The 15683-nt window shown below is 56.5% G+C and overlaps 1 long non-coding RNA gene across 1 annotated transcript; it reads right to left on the reverse strand.

Moving 5' to 3' along the window:
- Nucleotides 1–10581: 10581 nt before the first annotated feature.
- On the reverse strand, nt 10582–15609 carry LOC309797869. The gene is made up of 2 exons (XR_014292842.1): nt 14968–15609; nt 10582–10840 (listed from the first exon to the last, which is right to left on the reverse strand). It is a non-coding gene; the product is annotated as an uncharacterized lncRNA (long non-coding RNA).
- Nucleotides 15610–15683: the final 74 nt, after the last annotated feature.

Consider the following 15683-nt stretch of genomic DNA (forward strand, 5'->3'; position numbering starts at 1 on the left):
AGTGGGGGGGGCGGCGGCGACGGGGAGGGGCGGCGGCACGCGCACGCACACAGCGAGGGCCGCGGGGCAGGGGCGCGGGGGGCGCTGCCCAGGGAGAGGAAGGGCCGAGACACGACCGGGCCACCAGGAAAACAAGCGCGGGGTCCCACCGCCACACACACGAGGGCGGTCCCACGACGCCTGAGACGCCGGCCGGCCCCGGCCACCCCGGGGCCTCTCCCACGACCCGACCCCGCCGCCGGGGGGGGGCCCGCGTGTGCGACGTTCCCCCCGCGTGGCACGGAGGGACCCGTCCGCCCAAACTCCACCTCAACGTCCTCGCCGCATCCGCCTTCATCCAAGTCCGACCCCCGGGGGCTCGTGCCCCAGGGAAACGCTCCCGAGCGAGGCGACCCGCACCGTGCCCGCACACCGCCCGCCACCCGCCGCGACGAGCGGTCAGGGCAGGCGCGACGGGCTCCTCGTGGCTGCGGGGCTGGGGAGCCGGGGCGCGCCCGGGCGTCCCCTCCCCGCCCGCTTGGGCTCCACCACCGACCGGGGTCGCCGCGCGCACACGCGTGCACGCGGCCCCGCGCCGGACGCCGGCCTGGCGGGACCCTCCCCCGACTCAGAGGGGGGAGGCGCGGGCCGCGGTAGGCAAAGAGCGGCGCTCGGCCCCACCGCGGAGCCGGCGCGAGCCCGCCCGCCCGCCAAGGCGAGGGACTCTTCTTGCCCACGTGCTCTGGCAGTCGTGGCCCTCGTGGCCACGGCACGCTTGGGAGGGGCAGCGGCTGGGGGGTCCGGTACCCCAAGGCTCCCTCTCTCGGGTCGCTAGAGAAGGCTTTCTCACCGAGGGGGCGTCATCCCCCACCCATCGTCTCTCCCCCTTCGGGCCCGCGGAGGCGCTCCACGAGCCGCCGCCGAGTCCACGACTGGGCGGGGGTGGGGTGGGGTTGGGGGGGTCTGCGGTACGGGGAAGCACACGGCCCAAAGGGGCGTCCGCGGCCACAGCCAGGGGGCACAACCTCCGCCGTGCCGCCCCCGGGCTTGTCTAGGGGGGCTCCGGAAGGAGGGAGCACGCCCGAGAAGCGCGACAGCAACCCCCCTTCTCACAGAGGCCCCCGGCCCAGCACGATCGCACCCACGCCCGTGTGCCATGCCCTGGCCACACAGTCCCCTCGCAGCACACACCGTGCGAGGACGACGGCGACGAGGCGGCACCTGCCCCCCGTCCCCCCCCACCGGGGGAGAGAGAAACAGGCGCGCACACACACACCACACGCCTCCCCCTTGGCCGCCTCGACCCCCCGAGGAGAGCCGCTCACGGGACACGCCACCGCGGCGGGGACCCGAGGAGCACGCTGGGAAAAGGGAACGACACCACCGCTCGGCCTCGGGCACCTGAGGGACGACCCGGAGCGCTCCAGGGGCACCACAGAGGACCAAGCAAGGCACGCTCACACGCCGGCAGGGGCGCGCAGCGCAGCGGCGGGACGGCCCCCCCACCCACGCGGGGAGGACCGCTCGCGAGGCACACGCCAAGGAGGCGAAGCAAGAGTGTCTGCTGCGTCCGAGGACCACGGGCCCGCCCACGCCGTGGGGCCGGGAGACCGAGGGTCAGGGCCGGAGACCACCAGCCAGCCCCCGCCCTCCCGCACACACTTCTCGACAGGTCGGGAGTGCGTGACCAGAAGAGGCGAGGGGGCACGCCGCGGACACAACGAGAAGAGCGGTCCCGTTCGACAAGAACGTCCGTCCCTCGTCTGGCGCGACTTCGGCCCGGCCCAGGAGAGCGCGACATCACCACATCGATCAGTCAATCCGGAGAGCCACGGGCCACAGGGCCCCGAAGGTGGGGGAGGGGCACGGCGAGGACCATCCCCAGAGGAGCCTGCTTCAGCCTCACCGGCACACCACCGCCCCACCTTCCTCTCGGGCAACTCCGGCGGCCGACGACGACCCCGCGAGGAGAACGCCTGACACGTGGCACAGAGCCTGCGCGGGGGGAGGGGGTCGTCGCAGCCACCACCGGGTGCCGTGCGGCGGGGGCGAGGTGGTAGTCGCACGGGGTGGAAGACCCACGCGCCACACCTCGCGCCCCGCCGCCCTCGGGTGAGCCAGAGACCGGAGGCGGCACCGCGGGTCGGGTCAGCCGGGCGCACACACACAGGCACACACGAGAGCCGGCGCGCAGGCCCAGGCGGGCGGCTCAAGGGGCAAGGGGCAAGGGGGACGGTTCGGGCGCCAGACGGCGGCCCGCGGCCCACAGCCCGGATCCCTGCGTGCGTGCGCCCAGAGCCCCAAAGTCCTCAGCGACTAGACGCCAGAGAACACCGTGTCAGCACCTATCTGGTGGCAAAAAAGGCCCATTTCGGGCGAAAAATATCACAGCGCCCGGGAGCGGGGCCCATCCACGAATCGCGGGGGGGACCCCGAAACCTCGGTCCGGCCACCTGTCCCCAACTCTTCCCCATCCACACCAGCCCCGGAGCTCTCGGGGGCCACCTGGTCGACCCGAGGAGCGTGGCGACCAAGTGGGGGCGGGGAAACGTGGGGGGTGGGGTGGGGTGGGGGGAGGCAGCGAGCGGGCCGGGGTCGCCCTCCCCGGTTCGCCCGCCCGCGCGGGCAGGCACCGGTCCCCCTCGGAGTCTCCGGGCGAAGACTCGGTTCAAGAAAAAGAAAATGTCCCACACTCGGCCGCCTCCGACGAGCGGGCCCCACGAGGGAGCGCGCCGGGGCCCGGGCCGCCCTAGCTAGCCGGGCCACCCAGGAAGGAACGGCTCGGGCCGGTCCCCGCCCCGGGACTCGCGGTGGAGGACGGTGGGGCGGGGGAGGGTGAGAAGAAGTCGCGTCCGCCGACCGACCGGGACCCACGTGGGCCCGCTGAAGGGCCGGGTGCGCCCTCCCCGGCCACCCCGCGCGAGCAGGGCCCGGTCCGTCCACGTCCCCGGACACCCAGGGGAGGGGGACTTGATAAACCTTTTCCCGGGGAGACGCCCCCCCCCAGGCGACCGGAGCCCACGAGGGACCACCGCACGCGGGCCCGTGCCTCTCTCTCCGGGTCACCCCTCGCGGCCCAGGCCAACGGTCCAAAGGGTGAGAGCCAGGAGAAGGCGGCCCGACCGGCAAGCCACAGTCCTCCGCCCCGGAGGACGCGGAAGAAAGACCCTCTCCCTTGCCACCGCGGCGGCGGCGGCGGCCCGTCCCGTCCCGTCCCGTCCCGTCCCAGGTCCGGTCGGGTGGCCGTGTCGGTCGGTCCCCGCGGCCGGGTGCTGGTCGACCAGGCCAGACGGCCCCACAGAGCGGGCTCGAGACTGCGGCGACGGTCACAGCCACATAGACCTGCACGCCCAATCTCAAGCGACAGCAGGAGGCGCCCACGCCTGGGCGCCACCGGGACAGTCGCCACCAACGTCGCCCGGCTCACGGAACTCTGCCTCGGGCCCGGCGGCCCAGTCACAACCCTCACGAAGGTCGCCGGAGCTCCAGAGACAAGGGACAATATAAAAGCGGCCGCCAGGTGGCTCCCGACAACCGGCTCCAACGTCCCCGGGCCGGGTCCCTGTCGCCGGCCGGCCACCGAGGACGCGGCAGCGCCGGGCCGCCCAAACGCCCGGGCTAAGCCCGGGGCGAGGCGGCGGGCGTCTGGCGCGGCCCTGAGGCGTCCGTCTCGGACGGAGCTAGCTAGCTCCCGGGTCGGCACGACACGGCGCCACACCGGCAGCAGACGGGGTTGGGGTGGGGGGGGAAGCTGGGAAGATGTCGCCGGGAGGCTGCCTCAAGGGAGACGACGCGATTCCTCGGCGGGGGGATATCCCACGGAGACGCCGGCGGGGCCCGGGGCGGCCGGCACGGGCCGCCCAGAGGGTCACGAGCAAGATCCCCGGCTGCCCGGACGGACGGACGGACGGACGGACGGACGGACGGACGGACGGACGGACGGAGGGAGGGAGGGAGGGAGGGAGGGAGAGAGGGAGACAGGGAAGGAAGGCGGGGACCGGCAAACCGAAACCAGGCAAGCGCTCAGAGAACAACGCAGGAATTCATCCTTTCTCGAACGGTGGAGGTCTTTCAGAAGCAGACACGCAAAGCCCAGAAGCCAGAAAGGAAGGGAAGGATACACTCTGACCCCACACGAGTGGAAACAAACATCTGTCTCTGCCTACACGGCGACAAAGTCCAAAGACAACACGCGCGTGCGTGGGTGGGTGGGGAAATCGCACTTGCGGTCGGTCGGTCGCGAGAACGTGGATTTCAAAACGGACTGACCACAGTCACGGGCGGGGCTGGCTGGGGTGGTGAGGCGGGGGTTGGCGGAATGCGGGCGGGCGGGGGCGGTGGAGGGGGCGAAGGTGGAGTCAATAGCCATCCACTAAAGAAACTGAGCTCCTAAACGTAAGGCCAGAAACCAGCAAACTCTTAGAGGAAACCAGAGGCAGAGGACACTCTCTGACACAGATCACAGCAAGAGCCTTTTGGACCCACCTCCCAGAGACATGGACATAAAAACAAAGATAAACCAATGGGACCCGATGAAACCTCAAAGCTTTTGCACAGCAAAGGAAACCGTAAACAAGACCAAAAGACAACCCTCAGAATGGGAGAAAATATTTGCAAATGAAGCCACTGACAAAGGATTCATCTCCAAAACAACGTATAAGCAGCTCATGCAGCTCCATAGCCAAGAAACAAACAACCCCATCCAAACGTGGGCGGAAGACTCAAACAGGCGTCTCTCCAAAGAAGATCAACAGACTGCCCACAAACACACGAAGGAAGGACTGCTCAACGTCATTCATCATCAGAGAAATGCAAATCAAAACTACAATGAGATATCATCTCACCCCAGTCAGAATGGCCATCCTCCAGAAATCTAGAAACAATCAATGCCTGCCTGCCGGAGAGGGTGTGGAGAAAAGGGACCACTCTCGCACTCACTGCTGGTGGGAATGTGAATCGGTACAGCCACCGTGGAGAACAGTACGGGAGGTTCCTTAAAAAACTACACGTAGAACTACCATAGGACCCAGCAATCCCACTACTAGGCATAGGGACCCTGAGAGAACCATCATTCAAAAAAGACACAGGGGGCCAAAGTGTTCACTGCAGCTCTATGCACAATAGCCCGGAGACGGAGACAACCCAAGTGTCCATCATCATCGGATGAACGGATAAAGAAGAGGTGGCACCTATCTACCACGGCATACTGCTCAGCCATAAAAAGAAACGAAACTGAGCTACGTGTAGGGAGGCGGATAGACCTGGAGTCTGTCCTACAGAGTGAAAAGTCAGTCAGACAGAGAAGGACAGGTACCGTACGCTCACACGTAGATGCGGAACTTAAGGGGGAAAAGATGTCATGAAGAACCTAGGGGTAAAACAGGAATAAAGACACAGACCTACTTGAGAATGGACTTGAGGATGTGGGTGGCGAGGGGGAAGGGTCACCTGTGACAAAGCGAGAGAGAGGCATGGACAGACAGACAGGACCCAACCTAAGGTAGATAGAGAGCGGGAAGCAGCCGCACAAGCACAGGGAGATCAGCTCCGGTGCTGGTGCTCTGTGACCGCGTGGAGGGGTGGGAGGGAGGGAGACGCAAGAGGGAAGGGATGTGCGAACAGATAGATAGATGTAGATGGACGACTGATTCACTTTGTGATAAAGCAGAAAGTAATCATAAAAAGAATAAAAGAAAAAGAAAAGAAACTGAGTTCCGACACATCTGCACGATGCAACACCCTGAGTGCGAGCGTGTGCGTGCGCGGGGGGGGGGGGTGCTCGTGTGTGTGTGTGTGTGTGTGTGTGTGTGTGTGTGTGTGTGTGTGTGTGTGTGTGTGTGTGTGTGGAGTGCGGTAAGTATTGACAGCAACGAACTGTCGTCCCACCGAGACCACACCAAACCATACCAGCAAAGAAGTCAAGCTGTAGAACTACTCTGGCCTTTAAAACAAAGGAAAAAGCGTGTACGTAGAGTATACCTACGTATAGTACACATGCTTGTGGCCTACGTATACATGGACACATAAAGGCCTAGGACAAGCCCAGGCACATCCCGTAGTAAGGGGAGCCTATCCAAAACAGACCAAGGCCTCACACACCTCAGCCGCCAGAAAACAAGCAACCCAGTGAGAAAAGTGGGCTGGAGGCCCGAACAGAACATTTGCATTAGAAAAACAAAAAAAAAAAGAAAAAAAAAGAAAAGAAAGAAGCACAACAACAAAAGAAACAAAACTAAAACACAAAACTTTTTTTTAGTTAAAAAAATAAATGGGGGAACACGAAAAGCGCACGCATTTCTCTTGACAAAGATATTCGGACAGGCCCAGGATCTGGAGTTGCGACAGCAAGATCGTAACAGCAGAAAAAGTGGCTCCTGGTCGAACACGTATATTTCACGCTGAGAGAGACCACCACCACCACCACCGTGGCATGCTGGAGGACTCAGACATGTCACCTGGTGGGTGACAGAATGAATGGCTCTCCGACAAAAGACAGCAGTATGGAAAACACTATGGAAGTCCCTCAAAACATTGCACAGAAAACTACCATGTGACCCCGCGACTCCAGTGAGTGCCCACGGAGGGGGTAAAGAAGACATGTACATGTCTATCTGTACCATCACCTATACGAATGTAGAGATAGGCAGGGACACACTGTTAGCGCTCTCTGTGTGTCCGTAGTACGTCTATATCTATGAGAGAGCGAGAGCGAGAGCGAGAGGAGGTAGAGAGAGGGAGGGGGAGAGAGAGAGAGAGGGAGGGAGGGAGAGACAGGGAGAGAGAGAGACAGCAACACAGAGAGGGAGAGAGAGGGATGGAGAGAGAGAGAGAGAGAGAGAGAGAGAGAGAGAGAGAGAGAGAGAGGAGGGAGAGAGAGAGCAGGGAGGGAGGGAGAGGGAGAGAGAGGGAGAGAGAGGAGGGAGAGAGAAAGCAATATGACTCAACCATAAAAGGGAATGAAATCTTGCCATCCGCATGAACATGGAGAGACCTAGAGGGTATCAGGCTAAATGAGATACCTCACATCAGGAGGATGTCAATTCTACGCAGAATCTACAAAACAGTACACTTGAACACACAGAACAAAACAGAAACAGGCTCACAGATACGGAAAAGGAACAAATGGGTGGTGGCCAGTGGAGGGAGGGAGGGAGGGGGTAAAGGGGTGATGGGTGCAATAGCTGAGGGAGATGAAGTGGTGCCATCTTCCCGTCATGAAGTCAATAAGTCATGGGATGTCAGGTACAGCAGGCACAGTAGACTCCACCCTATTGTAATGACATCGAAGGGTGACAGACACTAACTAGACTTATCGTGGTGAGGCCTGTGTCACGTGTAAAAATATCGACTCGACTCGCTATGGTATACACCTGAAAACTACTATAGGACTGTCAGTCAGTTAGACTTGAATTTAAAAAGGTGGGGGGGGGGGGAGAGGGAGAGAGAGAGAGAGAGAGAGAGAGAGAGAGAGAGAGAGAGAGAGAGAGAGAGAGAAGTGAGACAAAGTGTGGACAGTCACGTGAGTGCCATAGGTAAGGGAGATTAGGACAACCAACCAACTCCCAACAGTGGTTTCGTAAGTCAACAGTCAAGATTTCGATATCATGATGTCATCAAGCACCAACACTTCTAAAGGGACACAAGGACACGCAGGGCTCACTTGGCAGGGCAGTTCAGGACCCTAAAATGACCCTGAAAGCTGAAGCTCAAAAAAGCAATCTTGTTCATCCACGGGGGAAAAATACCGTTGTCCCACGACATTCAAAAATCGTATCAACACACTTAAAAACTGTCTTCCTCACTCACCATTTAAAAGGTAGAGAATATAAAAAGAGCCAAACTGCGATTTCTTTAGTGGACGGACTGTCTGTCATGGAAAGTATCGACATGAAAAGCATCTGATCCATCTTGTAAAATCCTAGGAATAGGAACAGCAGTTTTCAAACCCTTCTCGGCGTGGTATCTTTTCTACATGGGGATAAGCAGTCCTATTTCTTGTCTGTTATTCCCCTAACTGAAGCATCAGCCTCCAACACGATAAGCCTTTGTGCTCTCTGGGTCCTGAACTCTCTCTCGAAGTGTTTTTCTTAATGGGAACGTGTGCACCAAAGTCATCGCCTGGAGTCATCTTCAACCTGTCCTCCCGCCTTCCCCCTCCACCACCCCCACCAGCACCCCCACCCCCACCCACCACCCCCACCACCCCCACGCCCACCCCCACCCCGCCGCCGCCTCCGCCGCCGCCGCCGCCTCCTCCTCCTCCTCCTCCTCCATTTCCTTCTTTGTATTCTTCAGCTCTCCTTGCGCTGGTCTCTCACACGGTGGCAGTGTTGTCCTAGGCATGCTCAGGTGTCTCCTAACCCCATCCAAGTGGACTTCCAGTGTCACCATTTTGGGTTTCTCAGCCGCACTTCCGTCGTTCTCGGGCAATCCTTTCTTTTTATTTTCCACGGACGGGGGAGACCGGGGCGGGGAGCAACACAACGACACACTGCGCGTGACCTGGAAAACAGATACATACACACCAGGCAACCACCGACAGGCTCTGAAAGAGGATCGGTCACTGGACACGGGACACGCACGTTTATTATGTGTGGAGTCGTTGCAGACTGAACAGGCAGCAGCAAACTTTGAACTTCACGCAGCTGCCGTTCAGTTCATCCATTGTGAAAACTGACACTTGAAACACGTAGTTAGGCTCTTGGTGCGATTTCACCTAGCCATTGAAATGTGTGTACACTGGAACCATGGAAAGTGAGCTCTCTCTCTCTGTCTCTCTCTCTCTCTCTCTCTCTGTCTCTCTCTCTCTCTCTCTCTCTCTCTCTCGGTCTCTCTGTCTGTCTCTCTCCCCACCCCCCCCCCGTCATTTCTATCAAAGGTCGCCAAATGAAGACTCGTTTGTTTCCAAACCCAGTTTCCTTTCATTAAAGTTGGTGGGAGCTTTCCCTAAGGATTGCATGGGAAGGTGTTTTCCTCATTCGTTTTAGTAGTTTTCCTTAGAACTAGAAAATTAGAATTCTGCTGAATGATGAACATGCACCTCGCTTAAGTTTCTGCTAGGAAATCCATGCACCATGTTGATCGAACGAAAAGCAAAATGATTTTATAGCAAGGTTTTCTCTCCACTTCAGATGAATTTTACAGGGCAGGGATAGGGGAGGCTTGGGGTGTCTGTTTTTAATTTAAGGTCCTCTGAAATGTCAGTAAGTGCTCGTGAACATACTCATGTGTACTTTTTTCCTCCATCCAATCACCAATCATCTGGCAGAAGGAGAGCCTCCTCACCGGCAAACAACATTCCGCCACTTAATGAGAAAATACATTTCTGCTACTTTCGCCTAAAACTGCAAAGCCCCTTATTTAAGCTAATGGAATGAAAAAGAAATCCCTTGTACCTAGGAACAGAACCAAGTGAAAGAAACACAATGCACAGATTGAGGGAAAAAAAGAAAGAAAGAGAGAGAGAGAGAGAGAGAGAGAGAGAGAAAGAAAGAAAATCTCTCAACCTAAAAGTTTTTGGAACAAACGGACAATCTATGATTTGGTAGGTAAACAATATTTTTGGAACATAAAGTTCTTTGAGACAAGAATGGAGAAGAAAACAAGAAAAAGACAAATCCGAATTCGGAACCCTTAGAAACCTGAATCGGTCATGAACAGGAACTGGGAAGCCATGGTGAACGGAGTCTGTGACACCAGTGTTTCTGGACCCCGGCAAATGGAGGATTCCAGTTCATCCCGTCTAGAAGCATACATTTTCACACAGCGTCACTTTTTTAAAATGTTGCCCCCCCCCCCCGCCCCCAAAGTGATGCTAGAGGTGGGGACTCATACATCGAAACATCTTTAGTCTCCCTGTACTAAGGAGACAGAAGTAGGTCCGCTGAGACTTGCTGAGCTGTGAACTGTCTCCCTAGGTTATCTTTGGAAACGATCTAGACGGTCCACGGAATTCCCCATCATTCCACTGACGCCAACTCTAAAGTTTCTAAAGTGACCCAAAAGGTCTGGGAGACACTGCTTTTAGGTAGACCTAACAAAAAAGTAATCATCATCATAATAAAATAACACGTAACCTTTCTTAAGGAGTTCCTCCACCTAGAGCTATCGAAATCACTTGTTCTAAATCCCATGAGGATGAGATGACCTGTGAACATTTCCTGAGACTTTAGACGATGTCAGCCATCATCCCCAAGTTCTTTTTCTTGCTGACGAATTTGGTTCACTCCCGTGAGCGTATTGGACTTGGGGTCGACGTAGATAGAAGAAAGGGATGACCTCGAAGGCTGATGACGCTAAAAGACATGCCTAGTTTCCTAAAACCCATACCTTGACCTCGGCTATTCTCTGCTGAAGGGTTCATCCTAGATCAGGTGAACTTGCAAAAACCTTTGGGTCCCTTTCTAGTAGACTGAATTCGGGAGTGCTTCCTTCTAAGCCATTCAGGAGAGCTCTTCCACAAGTTCACTGTGGCACTCGGATCCGTAGGTACGTAGAAACAGGCCAGCTCTGGAAGGGAGCTACAGACATACCTGTTACCAGGCCCTTTCCAGATTCTTGCAGAGCAGTGCCCTAGAAATGAAGATCGCATCCACAAGACTCTAAGGCTAGCAAAGCAAAACTTTTTTTTTTTTATTAAAAGAGACAGGTTGTACACAAGGGAGGAGGCGGTGTGTGGGGTGAGGGGGAGAAGACAGCTCCCCGAGTTGCTTGGATCACGGAAGGGAGCGTTTGTCTCGGGATCACTGATCATTTCCAGACATCCTCCAAACTCTTGGATCAGCAGCAGCTGGTTGCACGGTGGCTACCTATGGGGAAGAGCAAGTGCTTCCACGAGGGGAAAGAAGCGCATGAGAATTTTCTGCAAGAAAGCACAGGAACAGATAAGGGTTCAAGGTATAGTTGAGCTTCTTGTCTTGGGACACCTAGGTATAGTCATAGTCGTGGGTGTCAACATAGGTCAAGGTAATCTTTTACTCCCGGGAGCCTCTTGTATGTGTGTGGGGGGGTGGGGGGGTGGGGGGGGTGGGGGGGTGTGTGTGGGGGTGGGGTGGCGGGTGTGTGTCTGAGACTCAGGCCCCCAGGGCCTCTGCTCTTTAGCTTGCAAGGCCTGTTTTGCCCTAGGCCATTCCCCAGTCCTTTTCCAAAATATCTGTAGGTCTGTCTCATGCGTACAGACAGACATACCTAGAGATCGACACGACCAGAGATTTCATAGCTTTCATTTAAAAACTTTTAGTCAGCCATGCAGCAAGGTAGTACGATGGAAAACTCGCTCTCTTGCTTATTTATAAAGAACCGTTGGAATGGGTGAAGTGTATTTGCTCCGATGGCTAAGGCTTTTTATTATTTGTGAGGAAAGACTTTTAAGATTTCTGTTTGTCTTGAAGGAGACTGCGAATTAGTGTTTGGGTGAGGGAGCCCTTCCAGCAGTTTGTGTTCTTAAAAAGACCACTTCCCCCTCCCCTCCCCCGTTGTTACTTTTAGTTTTATTTTATTTTTTTTATTTTTCCTTCCCTTTGGTTTCAGGTTCTACCTCATCCAGTCCACTAGCCTTAGTCTCAGGCCATCGCAGGCTGCGTTCACATTTCGGATGTTGTAGAGATGTGCAAGATCAAGACAGTTCACCCAGAGAACTGGGCGGCGGGTGCCTTGCTGACATCAAAAAGCTGATCTGCTCATGCAATTCCATTTCTCCTCCTCCTCCTCCTCCTCCTCCTCCTCCTCCTCCTCCTCCTCCTCCTCCTCCTCCTCCTCCTCCTCCTCCTCCTCCCCCCCCTCCCCCTCCCCTCCCCTCCCCCTCCCCCCCCTCCTCCTCCTCCTCCTCCTCCTCCTCCTCCTCCTCCCCCTCCTCCTCCCCCTCCCCCCCCCCCTTCTATGTGCTTCTTTCTGTCTGTCAAGGAGAAGATTTCCAACTCAAATGCAGACCAAAAGATTTCTAGGTTCCAAAACTTCAGGGTTCGTTCCATGGATCATGGTGTCCAACTTCTGCACAGGGCCTTCGATAACGGCCCTCTTTCTCAGCGCGCACACAAGTCAACCCCAGACCGAGGCACCCTAAGGGCGAAAACCCTCCAAGATTTCTCCCATTAGACCCCACACATGAGCACACACACCCTCCCCCGGTTTCTATTTCGTATCGCGTGGGCTCAGACAGGCAACAACAAACACGTCGACCGATCGTTCTCCTTCAGCGTCTTTCATGAACGTTGCACTGGCCGGAGACACCTCGGTGTGTAACAGCTCATCATCCCTGTGTGAGAGGCTTCGGCTTCCCGGTGAAGGGGGTCGAGCCGGGGGACCCAGGCCCCTCTGCGTGTGTCAACTGTTCACCGGAGTCGTCGGCCTCGCTGTTGCCCCGAGCGATAGCTGGTCCGATGTCTCATCGGTTTTTTGGTCATTTTTTTGTCCTCTGGCTTTAGAAAGGGTTTTCAACTGGGGTAAAAAGAGCAGGCTTGTTTGGGGCGCTTGCATGGTGGGGAGGAGGGGGTGGTGGCCCATAGAGGTCCCTTCGATTCACCCGATCTCAGGTGGTGCCCTATTTGAAACGTTTGTTTTCATCCCATCAGGGTCCTACCTTCGGAGAGTTTCCCTGCCTTAAACGTCCCCTGCGCTCCGCCTATTCATCATCCACCATCCACCACCACCCCGCTGCTGATCTGTTCACCCTGTCCATGGTTTTTCTTTTCCGAGAAAGAGTGTTACCTATGGCTCGTCCCCACGCTATGTGTCCGTCCATTCACCTCCTGAAAGACATGTCCCGGTCACCTCCGAGAGAGTTCTTGGCAGTGAGGAATCAAGCCGCCACCGTCAAGGTCCGCGTGCAGGTTTCTGCGTGGACCTCAGCCGTTCGACTCCCCGCCTCGGGTCCATTCATAACAAGGAGCACCCCCCCCCCCCCCCACCGAGGGCCGGGTCTTACGGTGAGAGTGTGTTTGGCTGTGAAAAACACCACCCCTGTTCACTGAGTTCCCAAAAACGGGGCGGGGGGGGGGGTGTCGGGGTGGAGCTGAGGGCACGTCACAGCACACCGAAGCGTCCGTCCGGAACCCGAGGAGGCGGGCAAGGAAGGAAGATGTCCCCGGGACAAAACCTTCCCTCCCCGTCCTTTGGGTGGATCGATGGCTGGACCTGAGAATTCCATGGACACCAGAGACGGATTTGTGAAACCAGAATTCCAAGAAAGGGGACCTGACTGAGACCCCAAAATGAGTTTCTTTGGGGTTTGTTAGGACGGCAGGCCAGGAGACACCGTGTTCCACCCGACTCCCAAACGGGGCGAGTTTATCGAAGGAAAAAAAAAACAAAGCAAAACCAAAAGCAAACACACACACAAACAGAAATCCCACCAAAACACACACACACACACACACACACACACACACACACACACACACACACACACACACAGAGAGAGAGAGAGAGAGAGAGAGAGAGAGAGAGAGAGAGAGAGAGAGCGCGAGCTCTGGGTGCGCTCTTCGGTGTCCATGATTTCACGTGCCTTTGGGGCACGGCTGATAGAGATGGACATGAAGCAGCAGGACAGCAAGCTGGCATCTCGGCCGGCCGGCCGGGGCCTCGAGAACTTTCCCCAGTGAACTCTCAGAACCAGGGCAGGGGGGGCCGCAGAGAGAGGCGGTGGCGGGAGGCCCACGTGACCTGGGAGAGAAGGGGTGTGCTGACCGACCTCGGTTCACCCCGTCCCCCTCCGGCGGAGAACCCGCCTTCGCTTCCTGCCCGCCGCCCTCAGGTGTGTGAGAGGACCCTGTTTCTTTCCAAGAAATACCAACACATCACTTCAGTCTGTTTGTGTGCTTGTTTCTGCTTGTTCGTTTTGTGGACGAGGCCAAAGAAGCCTTCCAGTGGAGGTGTGTGTCCAAAGGAGGATCTGACAGGATGGGAGGGGTGCGGGTCAGTCAGTCCATGTGCCAAGAAATGCAGAGAATCTGTCGTCGCTGAGACTCGGGCCTCTTGCAGAAAGAGGCCAAGAGAGTTCAGATGTGATCATTCACTGCCAAATAGTCATCACAGCAGTTTCCTGGAAGGGATTGTGTGGCAGGAGCCAGCGTAGGCCTCAGGCCTCAGGCCTCAGGCCTCAGCCCGGCAGGCAGGCAGGCAGGCAGGCAGGCCGGCAGCGGCTATTGTCTGTTGGTCCCGCCCCCACCCCCACCCCCACCCCCGTTCCTTCTCCAGAGCTCCTTCCTAAGTCCTCTGGACTGACCTTTGCCAGGAGCGGGGGAGGGGAGGCCCGGACGATTCATTCGGCAGGGCCTCGTTCAATCGCTCCATTCAAATGCAGAAAGCTCTCCGGTCAAGTTGGAGCCTCTGACCTTGCCTCGAGCTTCTTTCTCTTTAATGCATGGCTTTCTCTTTTTTCTTTCCCCCATTTCCCCACCCACCCTTAGGCTGCCCCCTCCAAACTGTAGGGAGGGAAGGAGGGAGAGAGGAAGGGATGGGGGGAGGAGGATGTGTGAGAAACAGGTTTTTGTTTTTTTGGTTTTTTTTTTCCCCAGGCAAAAGGTGTCCCCTCCTTTTCCTAACCCAGGAAACCCCACTACACCATTTGAGAATCATGGACATGCGTGGAAGCAGATGTCTTCACTTGAGATCTTCCTCCGCAGGAGGACAGAAAGGAGGGCCAGTGTGTCCCCCTTGTGCTGGCCGGTTCTTAAGTGACTTGAATTGAAAATAATCAATAGAGCGTGGAGGCACACTTTGGGGCGGCCTACTCTGGAGCCCAACATTTCCGTCCTCTGAAAGTTCCTTGGAACATATTAAAGCTGAGCTGGTGACGCGCGTGTGTGTGTGTGTGTGTGTGTGTGTGTGTGTGTGTGTGTGTGTGTGTGTGTGTGTGTGTGTGTGTGTGTGTGTGTGAGAGAGAGAGAGAGAGAGAGAGAGAGAGAGAGAGAGAGAGAGAGAGAGAGAGAGAGAGAGTCAAGGAGATTTCTAAATTATCAGGGTCGAAGCAACCTTAGACGTCTGCAATACCTCTGATGATGTCGTCGGGTGTCTGGTTCGAATTTCGGAGTGGCTCTCACAGAAACAGGCACGAGGATTGTTTCCATAGGAGCCGTTGTGGCCCTTTCTCTAAGGTTTTCATCAAGTTCTCTAGCTTCCGTTTGCAGGGCCTTCAGGCAAAGGGCCGTTTTAGTTCTCAGTGATGCCCAGTCAAAAGGGTGGGAGACAATGGCAAAGGTTCATGGAGAGAGTCGTGGCCAGATATCGGAGGGAACTCAAGAAACTTTGGGATGCAGTCCAGTTTTCAGGTTAAGAACAGCACCCTAAGGGAAACGAGTAGCACCAGAATTTCGTATCCACAAGTGAGTATCCCCGTTTTGTGGAAACATACTTTGGGCCTCCAAGTAACATAGGCAAATAACTGTGGCCAAGGAAATAAGAAGCCTCACTGAGAGTTCCTGAATTAAGGAAGGTAGGGAGAAAAAGATCACCGAATCCATCCTGCTGACAGAGGTATAAGTTACCAAATGGAGGTCCATCTTTAAAAATAAAAAAATAAAAATAAAGAAAAAGAAAATCGGGTTTTGTCTGTTGGTTTTTATGTTTTTCCTTGTATCTGGAAAACCAAAGATTGAAGAATCAGTCCTAGTCCCTTTCTGTCTCTCTGTCTCCGTCCCCTCTCTCTTTCACTTATTAGGTTAGGGGATACTTTTTTGGAGTTTTGTTGTTGCTGTGAATCATTGAAA

This window comes from Mesoplodon mirus (genome assembly GCF_964341445.2).
Source record: "Mesoplodon mirus genome assembly, contig: HAP1_SCAFFOLD_1148, whole genome shotgun sequence".
NCBI lineage: Eukaryota > Metazoa > Chordata > Mammalia > Artiodactyla > Ziphiidae > Mesoplodon > Mesoplodon mirus.